This window comes from Vicugna pacos, chromosome 2, assembly GCF_048564905.1.
Source record: "Vicugna pacos chromosome 2, VicPac4, whole genome shotgun sequence".
NCBI lineage: Eukaryota > Metazoa > Chordata > Mammalia > Artiodactyla > Camelidae > Vicugna > Vicugna pacos.
In genome coordinates, this window is record NC_132988.1 from 82,618,405 (window position 1) to 82,640,497 (window position 22,093).

General features: G+C 41.4%; 1 protein-coding gene and 1 long non-coding RNA gene across 9 annotated transcripts in view; both read right to left on the reverse strand.

The window, feature by feature from the left end:
- The window catches only part of LOC102538543 (RE1-silencing transcription factor), a 44,851-nt gene extending 42,913 nt beyond the window's left edge, over positions 1–1,938 (reverse strand). For 6 of the 8 annotated variants that reach the window (XR_012061359.1, XR_012061360.1, XM_072943427.1 and 3 more), the window contains exons 1-2: positions 1,676–1,812; positions 612–748 (exon numbers count right to left, since the gene is read on the reverse strand). The gene's annotated coding sequence lies outside the window, so the exon portion shown is untranslated. Of the gene's footprint in view, positions 1–611; positions 749–866; positions 1,004–1,675 lie in introns of those variants that run through there. The other 2 variants (XM_072943398.1, XM_072943407.1) reach the window with 2 other exon arrangements.
- Positions 1,939–3,795: 1,857 nt separating this feature from the next.
- LOC140700285 (uncharacterized) lies at positions 3,796–10,984 on the reverse strand. Its single transcript, XR_012078669.1, has 4 exons — positions 10,918–10,984; positions 8,905–9,143; positions 6,780–7,025; positions 3,796–4,090 (listed from the first exon to the last, which is right to left on the reverse strand). It is a non-coding gene; the product is annotated as an uncharacterized lncRNA (long non-coding RNA).
- Between the last annotated feature and the right edge of the window lie 11,109 nt (positions 10,985–22,093).

Sequence of the window (22,093 nt, forward strand, 5' to 3'; positions counted from 1 at the left end):
ATGAAAGTAAAGAAACCTTCAAACCCTATAATAAAGTAACGGGTCAACTCATCTTCACAATCAGCAACTTTCTTGCATTGTGCTTGACTTGGCCCAACTGCCTAGTGGAGCCATTACAAGATCACCTTGAAAACATGTTGGACCTTTTAATAGACTGCCTTAACCATGTTACTTTCCAATCTAAAAGGTGTTATTCTCAAATTAGGTCTTCTCTTGCAAATTGGAAAAAGCAAAATAATTGATAAGGACTAAAAAAATAACGTTAAACCCAAAAAAGTAATCCGTTTCACCGACTGTACAAGCCCAAACCGGTTGAGTTTTATGTACCAACGAAAGTTGGAATCAAATGCCATCACACAAAGCAAAAGCTGTTCAAGTGCTTAACAGCCAGGCTACTCGGTAACTTACCCAAACATCGACTTTTTCATACTCCCCAAACCCTACCTACCAACTCTAAAGGAATTTGCACGTTGGTCAGGAAGACCGTCCAAGCACAGCCCGGAAACCCAACGTGCTGCACGAATTCCTACGTGCTGCTGCCACCAGCGCCTGCCTCGGCGGCGGCATTCCGGACTGAAATAGGCATTCGGCCATTTTCTCAAAATACGTACCAAACACAAAGCAGCTCTCTGCAAACTCGGGCGCTCTCGCTTCCTCTCGGCTCGGCCCACTCACTGCCACACACCGACACCCCAACTCGCCGAGTTTCCCAACTCTCGTCCTGAAGCTTTTCCTGGGCTCCCCAACACTAAAGAAGGCAAGATAGGCAAACTCGGGGCGCCGCTGGGCCGGACCCAGTCTTCCCCAGTTCAGGCTGCCCCCTCCCGGCCCAAGAGCCCGAGTCCAGGAAGAGGGAGAAAAGTTACCGCGTCGCGCCGTCCCGGCTCCTCACCGGCGCTGGGCTCGCCCTCAGCAGAGGGCCGGGGAGCCTCCGCGAACGCCCTCCCAGGGCGCTGGGCCCCGAGAGCCGGAGGGGGCCCCAAGCTCGCCGGCCGCCCCCCGCGCCCCGGAAGTTTGCGGGCTCACTCCCCAACGGCGCCCCGCGGGACGCGCGCCCCGGCCCCGCCGTCCCAGCCCGCGAGGTGGCCCGGCGCCGAGGACCCGGCCGGCCGGGCGGCCGGAGCGCAGAAACCGCTGTCCAGCCCCATTGGCGGAACCGCCCGGGCCCCGGGCTGACTCAACCCGCCCGGCCGCACTCAACGGCGCCTTCCGGCGAAAGGGAGAGGCCGGAGGGAGGGGGACGGGAGGGCCGCCGGCAGGCGAGGGGCTGCGGCGGGACCTGGAGCCGGAGGACGACGAGAGGAAGTTTCAGGACTAGGGCCCCAAGCTGCTCCGCTCCTCGCCCCAGGACCCGACTCCGAGGGACGCCAGGGCCCGCGCGGAGGCGGCGGCCGGGCCTCAGCTGGGGAGGGGGTCCTGGCGCCGAGCCGCTCCCCACGGACGCCCCCGGCCCAGCCCCCGGGCCGCGGCGGTGTAACCCGATCCCGCGCGGTTGCTCGCCCCCGCCTGCCCGGGCCGCCGCCGCCGCCGGAGCCATAGTATCTGCAAATCAGCCCTGGACAGCGCCTCGCTCCGCGTCCTTCCGCGCCCTCCCCCTCCCCCTCGCGCCGCCGCCCGGACGGCCCTCCCGTCCTCTCCCCTCCCCGCCACCGTCCTCAGACCGCGTCGCGCTTACCGGCCTTCCCTGACGAGGAGGGGTGACGACCCGGCGTCGCAGCTCCTACACCGACTACTTTTCTTTGTTGCTGGAGTTTCAGGGGAGGGGAGAGGGAGGGTGGAAAAGTTGGACGCTGGGGCCGTCGAGGCCCGCGAAGACGCAGGAGTGAGGCTGCACAGAGTATTGAGGCCACCGATTCTCGCCTGGCCGTCGCCGCCTCCGCCACCGCCGGGGTCTGGGGTCAGGGGCCTCGACGGCGCTTGCTGGGTCGCTGCGCCGCGAGCTCGCGGGAGCCACACATTCCAACACAGGAGGCTACGCCGCGCTCCCGGCCCGCGCCGCCGCCGCAGCCGCCGCCGCCGCCGCCCGCGGGACCCGCCCCCTCGCCGGCGCGCGCGCCTGGCCCGCCCCGCCCCGCCCCTGAGAGAAGGGGGTTGCTCTGGGCCCCGGCTGGGCTCGGGGCGCGCTTAGGCGGGGCCGCGCGTAATTCGCCCGGCCCCCTCACCTTAGCTCTTAGGTCAAAAAAGAGGCGAGCCCCGCTCCCTTTCTTCATTTCCTTCGTAAACAAACAACAAAAAAAGTTATCCTCCAGCCCTGGCGTGAATGCATGAGAATAGACCTGTTAAAAGAAAAACGTACAGGCTTTGACGTCCTCTTTAGAAGCATTGTTATCCGCCCTTTTCAAGTCTAAAGCACTCGAAAATACCCTTCAGAATCTCTTCTAGTCTCCACTATAGCCCCCCCTTAACTAATTAGGCTTCGTTTCAAAGGTCTACGATTCAAAAATAGGTATACCTTCCAAATTTTAAACAGTAAGCTAGGAAAAGGCAAGCAGTTCCTGAGTTGTCAGAAAATGTTTCGGGAAGGTCTGGGACTAAAGTTGAAAGAATGAGGAAAGAAGGGACAAGTACCTAGACGTGGCAGGTAGCAGGTCAATGCTTAGCCTTCAAAGCAGGATTTCAGTGTAGCATTTACCGTCAGATTACAGAGGATAAAGAGAGTGGTGAGGACGTAGAGGCTGCTTCGTGAGCAAGTCTCCGAGAGTACCCTGCCTCCATATATTTATAAAGTAGGGTAACCATGCATGTTACCTGGCACATAGTATGTTGAGAGAAAGTAGTCTCATGCACTCCTTCCCTTTTGTTTACACCAGAAACATCTTATTAGTCTGCCTTTGATAACCTTAAATCACAGCTGTCCTCAGAAAATGAGTGGCTCCCTTTAAACCTCTTTGTATGCCATTCAAGGCCCTGACTAACCAGATCTGGAGAAGCTGGACTATCACTAGTATTATAATAAAGGCAGCAGCAAGTGCCAGGAGAATTCAGAGCAGGGAGATAGTTTCTAACTAAGTGGATCTAGAAAATTCTCACAGTAGGTGATTATCCAATCTAGCCTTGGGGAATTAGGAGAATTTCAACAGGTGGAAAACTGAGAAGGGAACATTATACAAGGTGAAAACAGCAAGCCTCAAAACTCATCTATTGAGACTTCCCTAATTCATCCTCCAGCCCCTTCAGTTCCTTCTCTTTCAACTTCCTTCACTTGTCTAGCTTATGAGAAAGCTTCCAGACTCCTTACTTTGTTGGTCTCTTCTTCAGTAAACCTGTTTTCCTAAATCTAGACAATATATTATTAATTTTCCAGTGTCAAATTCAAGATGGAATGAAAGCCCTAATATGTTTAACTACCAAAGGTATTAATATTTAATACTAAATGTAAGCCCTCCTCATGAATCAAACTTTTCATCAAGATAAAGAGGAAATGAAAAAAATGAAGAAAGGAAGGAAAAAGAAAAGAAAAAGAACATAGAAGAGAGGGAAAGAAAAAAATGAAAGAGAAGAATGGAGGAGGGAAGGAAAGAAAGAGTGAAGGAAGGAAAAAAGGGAGAAAAAACTTTCGTAGACCTGGTGCAAACTTTTCTACATTTTTTTTTCAAACTTATTATTTCATTTTTTTAAACTAAAACCTAATTTGAGGTTGCATGGCTTTTTAGATGCTGTAGCCCAGAGAACAATTCTGGTCTCAAAGACAATCTCGAAGATGTAGACGTTCTTTCCTTTTTTCTTGTACAAAAAGGCAAAAATGAAATGTCTCTTTTTAAACTTACTAGATAAATGTCCTTCAACTCCTCAGTCTGACTGCTTACTGGAAATGTTTTATTAATTGCAAATTTATTCCCACATATTGTGATGCAAATAAAAGAATGGAAAATCGGCAGCTGCGTTCATTTAAAATTAGCAGAGGCCCTTGTTCAAGAGATGGCATATTCAGAGTGACCCAAATTATCATGACATGAAGGCCACAGGTCAAATTCAAGGCCAAGTTACAAATCAGTAGAAATTGTCCTTGAGGGAAGCTGTTGCTGTGAACTTGAATTCTTAATTGTTTATCAAGAGGCCATACTTTTCTGCATCCAAAATTTAAGATCTTCTGCAAGATAAAGATGTTAAAATGTGAATGAGTGTTTGTTTTCTTATTTTGAGAATATGGATTATTTCTAACAAATTTAATTAATCATTTAAAAATTTTTAATTATCATATGTTCTTAGTAATATTTTTCTCTAGAAATTTATTTCACAAGTTTGGTTAAATACTGTTTTTTAAGCTTCTATGTGCTTTTTATTCCTAATCATGCTTCATTTTTCTCTCTAGAAAAGAACTTAGTTTTACTTAACCCACATTAATGTTACACTGAAGTTCAATAATCTGCTTGAAATGTTTCATCTTACTCAACGTTTGTGTTGATTAAAAATTAGGGTACAGTATCTCCATCCTGATGCTATTGGGTTTCAGGTTCACTCTTAACTGTCACTGGAGTGAGATGACTTTTGTCTGTCAGGGACTTATGTTTCAGGCGTTTCTCCCATGTTCCTTACGTTACATTTCCAGTAGTACCTGTTACTGCTTGCACCTCCAGGGATCTCTTCCTGACATAACCAATCCTGTACAATTGAACTCTGACTCTAAAATTCTTGTTCTCTGAGTCAGGACAGTTTCTATTTCTCATTTAGTTAACAGTAAACTTACAACATAATTTAAAATAGTGCTTTCTGCTATCTACGACCTTATTCTGAAACTTTTGATGAAGGTAAAGAAAGAAGTGGTGATAGACTAGAAAGTGCACTGGCCAGGTAGGCTAGAAAACTGTTTCTCCTTCCCTCTGTTGCTTTGAGAAATCACTTATCTTGAGTTTTGTCTGAAAAATGAAGAGGTTAGACCAGTGATACTTCAAATTCTCAGCAGCTTAGAAATCTACAGTGCATTTTATTCTGTTAAAGCTTGAATCTTGCACAGGTATTTTCTACAAGTTGTATATCTTTTAGTTAAATATATCTGGGAGCCCCAGGATCTTCTCTGTAGCTTCTTTTTTTTTAATATTATTTATTTATTATTTAATTTTTTTTTTATTTTGGTGGGGAGGTAATTAGGTTTATTTATTTTTAGAGAAGGTTCTGGGGATTGAACCCAGGACCTCATGCATGCTAAGCATGTGCTCTACCACTTGAGCTATACCCTTACCCCCTCTGTAGCTTCTTTTGCCCTCTGTGGGGAGACCCACCAGTAGGCCTTGAGCCCCACTGGCTTCAAGACTGATGATGTCTGAAGACAGGGATTTAAGACCCTGGTCCAGTTCTGTTGATGGCACCTTAGTCTACCCTGCTGCCAGTTGGGCCCTGAGCTTTTGCTCTGGTTCAGGAAATGGAACACAGTGTCTTACTCACAACAGTGTCTGCAGCTTAAGCCACAGAGGTGCTCCCTAAATGCTGAGAGAAGGGAGGGAGGCGAGCCAGGGAGCCCCAGAATGAGCCGGGCTTCCTCCTGCCTTCTCGCAGAGCCCAGACCACATTTTGAACCACTTTCCCCTTGTTCCTTTTCCCTTCACCTCACTGGCCTCCTTGAACCCTGGCTACTCTCCCAGCTCAGGTCCCTTGTTCTGCTTTCTATTCCTTTTCTGAAAGACTCTCCTGTACCTCTCTGTTCACGCTGCTCATCTCCTCCTCTCCTTGGTTCAGAGGTCACCTTCTCAGAGGCCACACTCTTTTGAATTTCAGCCCCTCCCCTTTGCATCCAATTCTGTTGTCCTTCCTTGCTTTGTTTTTCTTGCTACCATTTATCCCTAACAAACATGCCATGCATTTTATTTATTTACCCTTTTATTGTTTACCTTTCTTACTAGAACCAAGCTCTGGAAGGGCAGAGAATTTGGTCTTTATCTCCAGTGTCTATAACATGGTAGTTGCTCAACATATGTGTGTTAATTCATAGGATCCTAGCTTGGTATCAGAGTCTCTCAGAGTGGGGCCCTCCATACCCTCATCGGTATCCCAGTTCAGTCCCCATCAGACTTTTCTCATGATCAATGCTGGTCTGCCTCTTTGAATGGCCCCTAAAATATCTCCTTTTCAATAACTATTCATTGAATGGATAAATAAATACTCCTAGATCACTGGTCCCTGTGCGCTGCCTTCCTGTTGAAAATCTCACTTCCTGCTCTTCTGCATATTATATTCCTAACACACTCCTAGTTCCACACACCAATCTCTCCTTGGATTTTCCTTGGTGGAATTTAACAGTCTGTCTGGGCCTTAGGGGTCTGTCCATTTGCTCCTGTTTACATACAAGCCACACCCCCTCTGCCTGCACAGCCCATCATCTGCATTGCCCTGCCCCTCGCTTGTATTCCATCTCTCTGCTCTGGCCTTCCCTGTTGTCCTTCTTCCCAGAATTTCCCTCCCTATGGTGTGCAGACCACAAAATGTCACAACTGAAGAAGATCTCAGGGGTCAGAGGTCTTGCTTTATAGATGAAAGAAGACGGGCCTGCAAGCATTTGGCTTGTCCAGGTTTGTACAACTAGTTAGGGCATAGCTGGAAAGAGAACCCAGGGGCTCAGATTTTCAACCTGTCTGCTGCTCTTTCCACATCTCTCAAATTCTCCAGTCTTCCTCTGTTCTTGCCTGGTCCCAGCAGCACCCCTTTCTGAAAATATCTTTTATTTCCCTGGGCCTGAAGACCTACTTCGGTCAGTGGCTATACAGACAGGGTATTTGAGGTAAGAAGTCCCTTCAGATCCACGTTTTACTTACTCTTAAGAATTTTTTAATGTTAAGATTAATTACCTTCTGGCTAGGTGAGATGTTATTGACTTCCATCACTTTTTAAAATACTGAAGACCCAGGATTGACATTTTAACCTACAAAACTCATCACAGTTTAGGTGAAAGGGGACTTGACTCAAAAGATAACTTCCGGTAGCCTTTGTCTTCCTCCAGGAAAGAGGCAAAATCTTTCTAGTCTGTGTTCCCAAAGTGCCGTGGGAAGGGTACTTGTGTACATACTTTCTTTTCCATGTCTGACTGTGAGGACCTGGAGATAAGGAACCATGTTATATTCTCCACATGATCTTATTCCTGACACAGTCAACAAAATTAAACGTGCAGCAAAGTGTATCAACCCAACTAAAGCTAAAGCCAGGCACTGTTTTTATCAATCAATGAATGAACTGTGTATTTTCCATATTTGTCTTCAAATTATCACTGAGCCTTCCAGAATGGCTAAAACAGTGGACAATATAAAGTGCTAATGAGGATGCTGAGCAACTAGAACTTCATATGTTGTTGATGGAAATGCAAACTGAGACAGCCATTTTGGAAACAGCCTTGAAGTTTCCTATAGAGACACTTAATACATTATCTAGATACACCATTCCAGGAATTAGCTGGACAGAATCAAACATTTATGCCATGTAAAGACCCTGTAGGGAAGGGTCCAAAAATTGGGAATAACTCAAAAGTCTATGTGGCAAATGGATAAAACTAATTTTAATATACTCACACAATAGAATAAAGTGTCAGGGAGTTAAGACTTTTCCTGTACTCTCTTTAGTGATTGGGCTGTTTTGAATTCAACTGACAAAAACAGATTAGCAAAAGATAATATTTAATCACCATATTTTTGTTGAAGTATGTAGATTGTGCACAGAAAAATGTGATTCAAAGAGAAGTTAGAATTTGGGGCTTATATATCATTTTAACAAAGGGAAGAGGAAGGAGAAAAAGACACTAATGGGAAAACAAATCAGTTCTCAATAAGAGAAGGGGAAGGAGAAAGGGCACTCTTGGGAAAACAAATGAGTTTTTGGGAAGATAATTGGGCCTCTGGAGGACAGACAGGAGATGTGATAGTTTTGTGACCATGTCTGTTTAGATGTGTGGAGACTTCATCACCCATGATAAGAGTCAGTCATCCCTGGTGGATCCCAGGGAAGGGGATTTATGACAACTGAGGTCTTTATAGTTCTCCTTTTAGGAAAATGAGATTTCAGGAACTCAAATGCCTTCTGCTAAAGATAATTTTTATGCCACAGTGAGTATGTATGACTGACCCCTGAAGTATTAAAAAGGAACTAGTTACTGATACATGTAACTACATAGATGGATCTCAAAAGCATTATACTAAGTGAGAGAAGCCAGGTACACGGCCACTTACCTTAAGATTCCAATTATATAGCATTCTGGGAAAGACAAGCTAAGAGGTACAAATGAGACCATTAGTTGCCAGGGGCTGGTGGTTGTGGGAAGTGGATTGACTATAAAAGGACACAAGGAAATTTTGGGGCTGATGTGAAAGATCTATATCTTGGCTGTTGTGATAGCTACACAATTGTGTAAATTTCTCAGAATTCATAGACATGAACCACTTAAAAGGGCAAATTACACTAAATACAAATTATATTTCAATAAACTTGAAACCTGAAAAATAGAATTATAAACAATAGAAATTCATTTCATTTTCTTTGTGGCAGTATTTTGGTTATTTGCATTATTTTGGAATGTTCAAAATCACTTCACAAAATGTTATTTCTAAGAATGTTGGTTTTCCTCCTGATAGAGTCTCTACCAATTTATATTTAAAAAGTGACTTCCTATCCTTAAAACTGTTTTATTCAACAGGTGTTTATCAAACACCTTCTCTGTTTAAGGCATAAAGGTGGTGAGAGAGTGGAGGGCAAGTAAAGAAGTATAACATAGGTTTTAAATTTCACCAGCTTGCAATCTAATTAGGGAAATAAAATTTACCCTACTTCAGTAAAAGTACAAACAGTAAGAGCTTTAAGAGTTTGGAGGAGAAAAGGCTTCTAGCTAGGTAAAGCTTCAAGGAAGAGGTAGAGTATGTATTTCAGGAAACCAAGCAGCCCATGGGTACAACTTACAAGGAAAGAGTTGAATGTCTAGGTATCAGTTACCTTAATCCCTAATATGTCATCCCAGGAGGCAGGAAGGCTGCTCCTCTGCTGAAAGATGAAGAGGCAGGAAGGAGAAGGGATGCAAGAAAGTCAAGTAAAGCAGATTGGCCAACCAGCTGGGGTTGGAGCATATCAGGACTGAAGATGAAGTGCTTGGCATCCATCTAGAACAGACACCCTTTTAAGTATGGGCTTGGCTTTCTCCAGTGCTGTCTTACATAAGTAGTGATGAAGTCTTTCTGAAAAATGAAACCAGAGCATTACAATCCAATTACAATTGTGGGGGGAGGGAATAGCGCAGTGGTGGAGCTCATGCTTAGTATGCATAAGGTCCTGGGAGAAAGAAAGAAAGAAAGAAAGAAAGAAAGAAAGAAAGAAAGAAAGAAAGAAAGAAAGAAAGAAAGAAAGAAAGAAAGAAAGAAAGAAAGAAAGAAAGAAAGAAAGAAAGGAAGGAAGGAAGGAAGGAAGGAAGGAAGGAAGGGAGGAAGGAAGAGAGGAAGGAAGGAAAAAAGGAAGAAAGGGAGGAAGGAAGAAAGGAAGAAAGGAAGGAAGAAAGGGAGGAAGGAAGGGAGGAAGGAAGGGAGGAAGGAAGGGAGGGAGGAAGGGAGGGAGGAAGGGAGGGAGGAAAGAAAAGGAGGAAGGGAGGGAGGAAGGAAAGAAAAGAAAGACAGACAGACAGAAAGAAAGAAAGAGAGAAAGAAAGAAAGAAAAAGGAAGGAAGATGGCCATGACAATGTAAAAATATGTGAGCATGTGGAAGAAAATATGTTTAGAAAATAATGCTAGAACATTGACATAAAGAGTGTCTCAGGATCCTATCAAGAAAATGAACTCATTTCTAAGTATTTAAAACAGGAAATCTGAGGCAAGGGATTCTTTGCAGAGGTGATGGGATTATTTAGAAGCCAAAAGGGCATCCAAAGAGTTAAGAGACACACAACAGAAGTTGGAATCACCATGGCCTGTTTAGTAGAACGTGGAGCCATGGAGGAGCCAGAGTGAAGGAGACACCACTGTCCTTGCTAAGATGCTTCCCAGGACAGGGGGAGAAATAAATACCTGAATTCCTTCCTGACCGCTCCAGTGTCGTGCCAGTACTTCCTATTAGCCAACCCAGCCAGCTGCTGGCTTACCAGAAGCCTAGGAAATAAAGCTGGCAAAGGCCAGGTGCCTTCAGATGCAGAAGAGCATAGGAGATTAGGGACTAGATCTGAGGCCACAATGAGAACTTTTGAAAATGTTTTTTTGCTGGTGTTCCATTGCTTTTTTCAGTTCTAGTAGAGGAAAACTGTACAGTAAATAAATTAATAATCTTCTTAAGAAATCTCTAAACAGTCTCATACATTGTAGGTTTCAGTGTAAATTGATATCACCTCTTGGGAGGGTAATTTGCCTAGATTCTTGAAGACTTCATTGTGCATACCCTTTGTCCCAGCAATTCCACTTCTACAAATTTACTCTACAGAAATATTTGCAAAAATCCTTAAAGATACATATATATCCATAGATAGATAGATAGATAGATAGATAGATAGATAGATAGATAGATAGATGTCGATGGCAATTGCAGCAATATTTGCAATTGGAAAAAACTGGACACAGTCCAAATGTCCATCAATAGGAACTGGTCTTGAATATAGTCATAGACATTTGGTTTCTAAAAGTAACAAAATAGTACTATATATAATAAGATATCTAAGGCACATTGTGCAATTTTTAAAAAGCAGGTTTCAGTACAGATCACATAGTATGAGCCAGCTTTCAATTTTTTAAAGGGTATATATTGGTATGAAAAAATATCTGGAATAATATTTCAGACTATTTACATGATTTGGGAAGTGAGATGACAGGAGACTTCTGCTTTCAAGTAATAATTTTGAATTTTTCAAGTAATAAATTTGAATTTTTTATTATAATGAGTATAATTATTTGATAACCTGTAACACACATGGTCAATCCAGCAAATGCCTTAAATATCGTATTTAAACTAAGTAACAGCACTATGCCAGTTACCTTAGGTCAGAGTTTCTCAACCTCAGCACTGACATATTTGGCTGGACAGTTCTTCATTGTGGGGGCACTGTTCTTGCATTCCAGAATGTTAGCAGCATCCTGGTTTCTACGTTCTAGATACTAGAAGCACCCCGTCCTTCCCAACTGTGACTCCAGACGTTGCAGATGTCTCCTAGTGATATGGTTGACTTGTATAGCAACCTAGTAAAATTTGAGTTTCAGATAAACAGCAAATAATTCTTGATAAGTATGTTGCATGCAGTATTTGCATGCTGTATTCAGTATTTTTATTTGCCTCTTCTGGCAACCCTACCTAGCAAGCAAATTGTTCTGGTTGAGACCCACTGGTGTTAGGTGTGACACTGCTTCATTGCTTTGACTTTTCTGAAGAGAAATCTTCATACAGAAAACTCTGCTTCTTTGTCCTCTCTTTACTATGAAATAGGCACAGCCAGTGGGCTGACTGGGAGCCTGTAAAAAGCCAAGTCACTTTCCTGTTCCGTCTCTGGTACTGTCTGCCACCAAACAAGCAGTAGTATCTTGCAAAAATTTCCTCATCCAGACTAAGCTCCACCGTATTTTTCTTTTCTTTTTTTTTAATTCTTTTTTAGGTGGGAGGTAATTCGATTCATCTATTTATTACTTTTGATAGAGGTACTGGGGATTGAACCCAGGACCTCGTGCATGCTGGGCATACACTTTACCACTGAGCTATACCTTCCCCCCACAGTATTTTTCTTTTTTGTTGTTGTTGGGTTTTTTTGGAGGGGTAGGTAATTAGATTTATTTATTTACTTACTTATTTAAGGGAGGAATGTATACGTCAGTGATAGAGTGCATGGTTAGCACACACGAGATCTTTGGTTCAATCCCCAGCACCTCCATTAGAAATCAATAAATCAATAAATCTAATTACCAACCCCTCCCCTCAAAAAACACACACACACAAAATGTGCTTATTTAATGGAGGTACTGGGGATTAAACTCAGGGCCTCTTGCATGCTAAGCACACACTCTATCACTGAGCTATACCCTCTCTGCCTCAGCAGTATTTTTCTGCAGTCAAATGCTCTACCCCTGAGCTGTACCCCCTCAACAGTATTTTTCTGAATGAATTCCCGGACTAAATAGTTTTGTGTAGGAAGTATAAACCACGTCTTTCTGTTCCGGTATGATCATTTCTAAGCCTGATCAGCCATCCCCACAAAGATTTATGCTCCAAGCTTTGAAAAAGGAATTATAAGATAAATTGACAAAAGTCTAATGAAAAGACTATAAGCACATTATGTCAACTTAATTTATACATTAATGTCTTTATATATATTTTTTAATCTATAGGCTAAATTTTCTCACTTCCCAAGAAATCCTGAGTATGCAGAACAATTACTGAGAAATCATAGCTGATAAATTAGTTACCTATAGTCAAGTATTTTTAAGAGAAAAAATATTAAATTGCTACTCTTTTGTATAATTTATCTAATACACGTATATATATATGAGTGCCTGTGAGGATGATTGGTAGGATGTGAGGTAAGGCCTTGAAAAGCAAGAGTACCTGATGCCCAGGAGACCTAGGCAGGTCTCGCCCAGAATTTCTTAGGAGTGACACAGATTGTTTACATATGCTGGGGAAAAAAGAAAAAAAAAACTAAAATTGATTTTGGAAGATTACTATTTTGACCATATTGTCATCTCGTTTGTTGTAAAATAATTTCAATAATTGGATGGAGGGTGGGAAATACTTTAATTTTCTACTTTATGTGCTCCCAAATTGTTCTGAATCTTCTCAAAAGGATGTGTACTTTTATAATTTAGAAAATAAGAATTTTTAAAGTAAAAAAAAATAATCATAGACCATTTTACAACGCTATGTTTGGGGGACTGAAAATTGTTACAACTATTTTGGAGAATGGGTTGGCCCTGCCAAAATAAACACACACACAGAGAAAGCTTTTGACCCAACATAACCGTCCACAGGACATAGTGACACATAAAAGGGTTCAGTCCAGTGTGTTTAGTAAAACTAGTGGTCAAAATATTAACCAGGATGATTTTGTGGAATGGGCTTACGGGAGAGTACTTTCACTTTCTATAATATGCATTTCTGTATCACGCTGCTTATAATGTTATATTTAAATGATATGGCTCAAATTTGCTTATGAACTGCTTCATTCACTCAACAATTATTTGGTACTTACAATGTGTCAGGCTTACTCCTTTGAATCTTCCCTCACTAATGTAAGATTAGGGTGAAAAAATGATTTTTAAAAGGAGAGAAAATATGGAGATGACTAATTGAATGTTTTCTGGCACGAAGGAATCTACATGATGCAGAAAAACTGGGTAAGAAGACAAAATAGAGGGTGCTGTTTGAAGAGTTCCTTGATCACTGTCCTCAGGAAGGTCTGCCACACCAGCCACTTTGGAAGTGAAACTAACAGCTAAAGCTAATTCCTTTAACTGAAGGTCAATAGGATTACTTCCCCATTTACCCACCTTCCATTTAATTGTTTTAGTGAATATAAACTGTTATCTCTGCCTTCTACATTTGGAATCTATTGAATGAATAATAATCCCTGACTTAAAGAATACAAACCCAGAACTTCAAGTTTATTTTTAACATGTAGTATAAATCATAAATAGACAACTATGTGGTCACCCTTGGTGGTTTTTGCAGACAGCTGTAATAATATTGATTACTCAATTTCAAGGAAGAGTTAAGAAAAAATAACGTTCAGTGACCAGGGAATGTAGGACCAACGCAGTCTCATTTTGTTCTCACAACAACCCCTTCATAAGAAATATTGATAAAGATAATTGGCATATGGGGACCCATAAAATGGAGACCACCCAGAAGCCCGGCCCAGGTAACAAATCTAAACCTAAGCCAGCCTGCATGTGCAGGAAATGCCTCACTGTTGAGGAATCCTAACACACACCAATCACAATCTTCCAACTCAGCTTTAGCTAGCTCACCTTACCCTGGAAAACAGGACCTGCTAGGCTTATAAAGAAAACCCCCAACCTCTCAGCCAGTCATGCCCTTTTTCTTGTTGCCTGTTCTAAACTCTGTAAAAAAAACTCACTTTTGCCCAAAATCCCTCAGGAAGAGTGATTTTCTGCTTGTGAGGCACTGTATTCCCCAATCCATGGATTGTTTTCCTTTGAATAGAGCACAGATTCATTGTTAGCTCACATTATTTTTGTCATTTGACCTTATGGACTCCCATTTTACAGAAGATTCAAAGAAACATTAAGTGTCTTGCCCCAGGCAAATGCCATGGTGTCCGGCAATCTGGCATTATCTCTGACGCTGGCAATCAGCCCAAATACCATTCAGCTGAGTCTACCAGGCTGGGACCCAGAGGGCGCCATGTGAGTATGGGAGCCTCGGGAAGCTCTGGAATGGTTTCCATTGCTACACGCAAGGCCTTGAATTTGTACCTATGCCCCAACAGTTTTAAAGCACTGCTTCTTATAAAACTGCTTATTATAACATTTTCAAACATACAAAGTAGAGACAATAGTGTAATTAAGTTCTTATAACAATAATTTAGTAAAGCACTGCTTTTTTTTAAAGTTCACAAACTTGCTGAGGCATATGAGGTGGTCCATGAAAAAAGGCAGAACGAGAAAAACGCACACTTGATTTGTAGTTCCAGCTCTGCTATGAATAAGCTGTGTAGCATTGAATAATTCATGGTGCCACCCTGGGATTTTGTTTCCTTGTTGTCTGAGATATAAAATCTGGAACCTGGAAGGGATCTGTGGGAACTTTCCAGGCCTTATATCCTATACTTTGGTTCTAAAATTCCATCACTCAGTCTATCTACACTCATTAAGCCACTAGTACCTCTTGCCTTAGCTGATGTCCCTTTACCTATTCCTGCTTCGTTACATTCCATTCTTCATCCAGAAGCCTTAAAAAGTCAACTATAAAAATGTAAATAAGATCACCTGATCACATCGTTCCTCTGCTAAAATCCCCTCAGTGCCTTCACATTTCTTTCAGAGCCATGTTTGAGCTGCTTAACAAGTCCTGTAAGGAGCTTCCTGACCTGGGCTGCTACCTCTCCTCCCACCAGCACGACCACACTGGCCATTTCCTGTCTCAGAAGACCTCCACGTGCTGTTCCAACCACCTGGAGGATCCTTCTGGGCCTCAGCACTGACCCCTGTCCCAACACAGACACACTCTGCTTGGGCAACTTGTTCTCATTCCTCAGGGATCTGCTTAAATGTCACATCCTCCAGGAAGCCTTCACCTGAACTGTTAAGTCCTGCTAAGCCAATAGGTGCTTGTTAGCACCTAGTACTTGGATTTTGTGGCTCCAAACACTATTTTAAATAAGTAGTTACTTGTGTATGTATTTAACAACTGATTTCCCTTAGCAGACTACAAATTCCATGTCAGTTTTACTGTTTTAGTCACCTTGTAATTGCAGCACCTAGCACTGTGCCTGGTAGAGAATGGGCATTCAAATAAATATTTCTGGGCAAATAACTGGTCCCTGACAGGCTTTAGGGATAAAAAGAAGCTCATAATTTAATGGGAAGGGAGAATTTGATGCAAATATTATAATGCATTTCTATAGTGCTAGAATGAGTGAATAAATATGGGGCAGTCAACAAAGTCTTTTTAAGGAGCACCTAACCCAGCCTGGGTCAAGATAGGCTTACTAAGGGAGACAGTGACTTCTTGCAGGAAATCCATTCAACCAGCTTCCCACAGAGTTGTACATATGGGGAGCGATACAGTGAGGGAGGAGGGAAATTCAGTTCTCAGTGACCTTTTAGAATACTCGGTTGCTGACCTTTCTATTTGATATTCCCTGAGACTAACTTGGCCTGCGGTCACGTGTCATCTGTCTTTTCCTACTCAGAATGGGTGGTGAGCAGAGCAACTATTGGTGAGCTCTAAACTGGGCTGGCTTAATAAGGAGTAGGAACTGGGTAAGCCATTCTTTTTTTAAAGCAGGAAGTGGAAATTATAATTAAGGAGGTAGACTTCTCAATTTAAGCTGCAAAATGTCAGCAAAATCTTTTTTTTTCCCCCCAGAATAATCACTTATAATTTGTCAGCAAGTGCAGGTTACCTTGAAATGGAAGTCCAAATAAAATGGGTCATTCACACCTAGAGAGAAGTTTTAATCTAATCATTGGCTATCATTTTATGATAATGCAACAATTTAGTTTTATTTTATTAGTTTCTATAAATACAGATTTAAATGTTAAAGTACTATATACTTTATAAATATTAGACTCTAATTTTTTGTTATTTGCAACTAAACAAACTGGTAGAAAATGTCAAATATTTGGAGAAATGTATAATATGAAAGCTAAAATCTCACATATTACTCATACTCAAGAATAGTGTCAATAGTTGCATGTGTGAGATTTTTTCTTTTTTATATGCAATATACATATAAACATATATTTTTAAACTAAAATTATTTCATTCTTTCCTGAAACTTTTTAAAAATATCTTAAACCTGTTATTATATGCAGAGTTGTCTAATAATTCTTTTTAATAACTTTCCAGTATTCCATTAAAAATTTTACAGCATTCCAAAAAACAAAAATAAATATTTTCATTCTGAAATTGTCTTCATTGTGTTGTAAAAATGAAATACTTATTTATCGCTTTTACTCAGTTGTGTCTCCTAGGAAGATTCTGGCAAAATTTGCTCAGATATAAAACCTATCAAATCTGGTTATATATAAAAAGACCTAATTGAATTTCTTGGAGGTAATCTCCTCAAAGTAGGGTTCTAGGAGGGTAGAAGGTTAGAAAAAGTCAGTGTGGAAGAAACGAAGAGGATGTTTCACAAACTGCTCAGGAATACAATGAAAACAAATTTCCCATTTACAAGAGGGAGGTCTTTAATGGAGATAAGGGTTTGACAGAATAGATCAACTAAGAACATTGGTTTGTAAATGTTTGTAAATATCCCTTCAAATTGAACTTTAAGATTCCTTTGGGCCCAGGTTTAATCTGGAGAGGAAATTTTTTTGCCCCTGTAATCACTGTAATAAAAACCTGTTTCAAGAAAAATCACATTTTCTTTTCAGATTGACATTATTTTTACTGAAATTTCTTTAGTGTCTAGGGGCTTCTTTAAGTGTTTCTGGAGTTTGGAATTTTGTCTCTGCAAGGAGAAATAATAGAGGGTTTAAAGAAGGAGCAGGAGAATGACCAGGTCTGATTCTGTTTGCAGGTCACTTTGGCTGATGTGAGGAAATGGATTATCAAAAGAGTAGCAGCTTAAGTGAAGTTTTGTAAATAATGTGTGGAGGTCAAGTCGTTCCTTGCTCAAAAGCCTACATCTCAGGGTAGAACTAAAGGCTCTTCAGTCCTCAGTTCCTTTCCCCATCTTCTTCCCTCTAGCACATGCCACAAATTGTGGGGCCTTCACTAGGACAGGGGCTTTATTATTTCGTTCTTAGCTATAGGGCCAGTGCTCAGCAGAGCTTCACATGGCCATGCTGACACTACTGGTTACTGAGTGGACAGTTCTTTGGTTTTAGGATAAATTTGAAAATTCTTAACCCAGTATCCAAGGCCTATCTGGGGCCTGCTGTCACAGCCTCATCTTATTGTAGTAGAGAATAACCTTTGTTTTGTTGGAGGTTTCCAGGGACACCATGACCTGGCCCACGGGGATGGCTGCAAGAACAAAGAATGCCTGCAGCAAGAAGATTGCAACAATCAACCACACCCTCTCCCTTGTTTTTTTGTGTAAAAGGAGCCTGTATTCTGACTTGAGCAGGATGGTTCTCCAAGACATTAGTCTGCCATCCTCTTGGTCTGCTAGCTTTCCGAATAAATTTGCTATTCCTTGCCCCAACACCTCCTCTCCTGATTTACTGGCCTGTCCTGGGGCGAGTAGAATGAGTTTGGACTGAGTCTGGACACGGCAACATTATCATCTTTGCCCCAGGCTCTTAAATGTGGCAAAGCTGAGCTTGTTTTAACTTCCTCAGTCTTAGAATTCCCTTTGCCTCTCCTTTTCAAACATGAAATCTTTTCTCACTACCTTTAGAGACTCTAAAAACAAACATCTAGTATTTTGTGTGTGTGTGTGTGTGTGTAGTTTCTCTGGGATGTTTTTTTTTTTTTAATTTTTAGTAGACTTTATTCTTTTAGAGCAATTTCAGGTTCACAACAGAATTGAGCAGAAAATACAGAGTTCCCACATAGCCCTCCCCATCCACACATGTATACTCCCCTACCTTCAGCATCCCTCATCAGGGTGGCATATTTGGTACAATCGATGAACCAACACGGGCACATTATTATCAACCAAAGTCCATAGTTTACCTTAGGGTTCACTCTTGATGTACATTCTATGGGTTTTGACAATTGCATAATGACATGTACACACCACTATAGTACCGTACAGAATAATTTCATTGCCCTAAAAAATCCCTTGTGCTCCATCTATTCATTCCTCTGTCCCTCTCCCCAAATCCCTGGAAACCATAACCTTTTTATTGTTTCTGTAGCTGTGCCTTTTCCAGAATGTCATTTGGTTGGAATCATACAGTTTGTAGACTTTTCAGACTGGCTTCTTTCATTTGGTAATATGTCTTTTAAGTTTCTTCTGTGTCTTTCATGGCTTGATAAATCTTTTTTGTTTTACTGCACATATATTTTAAAATGTACATGTATGTACTGTTCATTGTTTCTAAGAATGTTTATTTTTTTAAAAATATATTTTATTTATTTGTTATTGTATTATTTATTTTATTTTGGTGGGGGTGGGGGAGGTAATTAGGTTTATTTGTTTTTGGAGGAGGTACTGGGGATTGAACCCAAGACCTTTTGCATGCTAAGCACACATTCTACCACTTGAGCTATACCCTCCCCCTCTAAGAATGTTTAGAGCTTTAGCACTTTAAACTTACATAGTTATCAAAGGAATAGAGCCAGCCACAAAGTAAGAATTAACTCAAAAAGATACATACACCCTGCTATTAACAGCAATATTGTTTATAATTGCCCAGATATGGAAGCATCCTAAGTGTACATCAATAGTTGAATAGGTAATGGAGATGCAGCATTTTATATATATATAATGGAATACAACTCACCCATAAAAAATGATATTTTGCCATTTGTGGCCCTTCATTCACTTTTTTTTCACTTCAAAAACCAGAATTTTGTAACTGGCAGAGACATTTCCATTATATCAAAAATAACAAAATACCTAGAAATAAACTTAACCAAAGAGGTTACCTATACTCTGAAAACTGAAGTGATACAAAGAAATGGAAAGATTTCTTGCACTCTTGGATTGGAAGAATCAATACTCAAATGGCCACACTACCCAAAGCAGTCCACAGATCCAACACAATCCCCATCAAAATACTCACAACATTCCTCACAAAACTAGAGCAAACAATTCCAAAATTTATAAGGAACCACAAAAGACCCCTAACAGCCAAAGCAATCTTTTGTAGATCTCTTTTTTTCTCTCTCTCTTTTCTTTTCGTCCTCTTTTCTTATGGTTTGATGACTGGAGAAGTTCCTTTAACATTTGTTGTAAAGCTGATTTGGTGGTGCTGAAATCTTTCAGCTTTTATCTGTGAAGCTTTTGATTTCTCCATCAAGTCTGAAGGAGAGCCTTGCTGGAACAAGTATTCTTGGTTGTAAGTTCCCCCTTGCATCATTTTAAATATATCTTGCCACTCCCTTCTGGTCTGTAGAGTTTCTGCTGAAAAATCAGCTAATAACCTTATGGGAGTTCCCTTGTATGCTATCCACTGCTTTTCTCTTGCTAATTTTAATATTTTCTCCTTATCCTTAATTGTCAACTTGATGACTATTTGCCTTGGTGTTTTCCTCTTTGGGGTGATTCTGTGTGGTACCCTCTGCACTTCCAGGACTCGGGTGATTGTTTCCTTTCCCAAGGTGGGCAAGTTTTCGGTTATTATCTCTCCAAAAATTTTCTCAGGTCCTTTCTCTCTCTCTTCTCTTTCTGGGACCCCCTATAATGTGATTAGAGCACTTCATGTTGTCCCAGAGTTCTCTTAAACTATCCTCATTCCTTTTTATCCTTTTTTCTTTTTTCTGTTCTGAAGTAGTGATTTCCACTAATCTGTCTTCTAGCTCACTGATCCGTTCTTTTGCTTCATTTAGTCTATCTTTGTTCCTTCTAGTGTATTGTTCATTTCAGTGATTTTATTCTTCAACTCTGTTTGGGTATTCTTTATATTTTCCAACTGTTTGCTAAAAACTTCACTCTGTGCATCTCTACTCCTCTTGAGTTCTCTGAACACCTTGGCCATCACTACTTTAAACTCTTTCTCAGATAAATTACCTATCTCCTCGTCACTTATTTCCTCTTCAAGGATTTTATCTTGTGCCTTGGCCTGGGAGATAGTCCTTTGTGGCCTCATATTGTCTTTCTCTGTGTTTGTGGATTCCTTCCATGGGCTGTGGGATTACTGTTTTCTTATTTCTACTATCTGTCCCTGGTGGACGAGGCTGGACTAGGGGCTTATCCAGGTTTCCTGGCAGGAGGAGCCAGTGCCTGCCCACTGCTGGGTGAAGCATGGTCCTGGACCTCTGGTGGGTAGGGCCATGTCTAGAGGCCTCTGTGGCTTAAGAAGTCTGATAATGGATGTGGCTGTGTTCCCACCCTGTATATTGTTTGGCCTGAGGCTTCTCTACAGGCTGTTGGGTGGGACTAGATCTTGGTGCTAATGATCCAATCAAGTTGCCAGCTTCCAGGAAAACTCATGTAGATTAACACTCCCGGAATGTCTGCCACCAGTTTATGTCCCCTGAGTGAGCCGCAGCCATCCCCCATGTCCCCAGGAGACCCTCCAAATCCAGCAGGCAGGTCTGGCCCAGGTTCCTGTGAAATCACTGCCTCTGCCCTAGGACCTGGCGCACATGAGTTTCCGTGTGGGCTTCTCAAGTGAATGGAATCTCCATTTACCCTAGTCCTATGAGATTCCCAGAGCCAAATCCCCCTGGCCTTCAAAACCAGATGTCCTGGGGTCTCCTTCTTTTCCCAATGCCAGCAACTGAGCTGGGGAGACTGACGTGGGGCTTAGAGCTCTCACTCCTGTGGGAGGGCCTCTGTGACTGAACAAATCTTCAGCTTGTGGGTCACCCACCCAGGGGGTATGGGGCCCAATTATATCACAAGCACGCCCCTCCTACCTTCCTGCTGTGGTTCCCTCTTTATGTTTCCAGTTGCAGAAGATCTTTTTTGCTAGGTTCCAGTCTTTTTTCGATGGTTGTTTAGCATTCAATTTCATTGTAGTCATAAGGAGAGGCAAGCTCATGGTCTTACTACCCCACCATCTTGACTGGAACTCAACATCTAGTGTTTTACCTTCTCAGTGTTTATCATAAATAATTTTTGTTTTATTTACAGTGAAAATATTTACAATTTTTTGAGACTTTATTTTTAGAACAGTTTTAGATTTACAGAAAAATTGAGCAGATAGTACAATATCCCATATACATTCAGCCCAATGTAGTTTCCCCTATTATTATATTAAAATAGCACATTTGTTATCATTAATGAATCAATATGCAATTGTTACTTTTGATACATTAATATTAACTAAATTCCATAGTTTTTTCAGATTTCTGTAGTTTTTGCCTAATGTCCTTTCTCTGTTCCAGAGTTCCATCCAGGATACCACATTATGTTTCATTGTTATGTCTCTAGGTGATGACAGTTCCTCAAACTTTCTTTATTTTTCATAACCTTGACAGTTTTGAGGATTCCTAGTCAGGTATATTGTCAGATGTTACTTTTAAGTAAACTATTTATTTACATGCAATCTATTAATAGTAATTTAATTATCTTCATGCAATTAGTATTAGCCTTTCTCAGTACACTATAATCTCCACAAAGTTTGGGCCATCTCTGACTTACTCATATCTGTATCTCAGGAGTTAATATACAGCAGATACTCAATATAAATTGCTGATTGAATACGTGATTTGCTTATGAAACAATTCCTATAGGACGTTATCACTGGAAATTCCCATTCTTAGGAATTGTTCTCAAGGTAAGGTTAAGTATGGCCTCCTTAGTGTATCAGTACATATCCTGTTCCTTCTAGATGAATTTTAGACTTCTTCTTACAATTAACTTTTCCATGTTATTTTACTTTACAGTAAGTCTTCTTTTTATCAACATCTTTAGCT